Source organism: Octopus bimaculoides, chromosome 1 (assembly GCF_001194135.2).
Source record: "Octopus bimaculoides isolate UCB-OBI-ISO-001 chromosome 1, ASM119413v2, whole genome shotgun sequence".
NCBI lineage: Eukaryota > Metazoa > Mollusca > Cephalopoda > Octopoda > Octopodidae > Octopus > Octopus bimaculoides.
The window spans coordinates 110,374,411-110,375,349 of record NC_068981.1 but is presented as its reverse complement, the minus strand read 5'-3'; the positions used below and the strand labels follow the sequence as shown (position 1 = coordinate 110,375,349).

Here is a 939-nt window from a genome sequence, read left to right as displayed (position 1 = left end):
ATATATATATAATCAATAAACCATCTTTCAGGAGTATGCTATTTTGGAATATTTTTATTGATTAAAACGATGAAAAGTAATAACTTAAACTATATTTGAATACAGGATACAAAACACTCACTATCCTAAATATAGTGCTGATTTCAACATAACTGTCCAATTTTTAACATACATTTCACCAGCATTTTAAAATGTAAGATTATATAGACCTTGTGCAAAACAAAGTTTGTATACAAATATTTAGCACTGACATATATATTAAGGCAAGATCAGCCCATGGCATTTTATATTTCAACATTTAAAATTTTTATAGTACACTATAAATAACAGTATATTAGTTACATGCAGTAGTAGTGGTAGAATAAGTCATCAAAGTACAGTCATATGTATCAATACATGCACCATATAATATACACACAAATAATGTTATTGCATCAGTAAAAGTTCTATGATAGTCAGTCTTATAAAATTTATTTATTTTAATTAGGAGGAAGAGTAGCGTCCATGACTCTTCTCGGGGCATCTAACTTTGGTGGAAGTTAACTTAGCATAAATGTTTGAAAGTGGATTAAAAACATGAAAATGACAGGTTTTGAAACTAGGTGAAAGATTAAACTTATCACCTAAGAAGAGAAGTAGTTGCTCTGAAGAATGTTTATACAATTTCCATGAGCCAAATTTCTATGTTAAAAAAAACAACAGCTGACCAAGATGCCATGCAGAGGTAAGAAACCTTCATGGCAACAAAGAGAACCTCTTAACCTAACAGATAACACAAAAAATTGAAGATTTAAAAAAAATTACCTGAAGAATGATTATTAAAGAAAAAAATTAAAGCCAAAATTTTAAAATTCAACCCTTAAAAAAATTCTCCCTTACTTGTTTATTTCCTGCTTTTTTCCGTTTAAGGTATGGCCGGAAGTCATCGCCGTTCCTCAC

The 939-nt window shown here is 29.4% G+C and overlaps 1 protein-coding gene across 1 annotated transcript in view; it reads right to left on the bottom strand.

Annotated features, from left to right (window-relative positions):
* The window catches only part of LOC106874252 (heparan sulfate 2-O-sulfotransferase 1), a 43,136-nt gene extending 42,203 nt beyond the window's left edge, over window positions 1-933 (bottom strand). The window contains exon 1 of the mRNA XM_052969318.1: window positions 880-933. The gene's annotated coding sequence lies outside the window, so the exon portion shown is untranslated. The remainder of the gene's footprint in view (window positions 1-879) is intronic.
* Window positions 934-939: the final 6 nt, after the last annotated feature.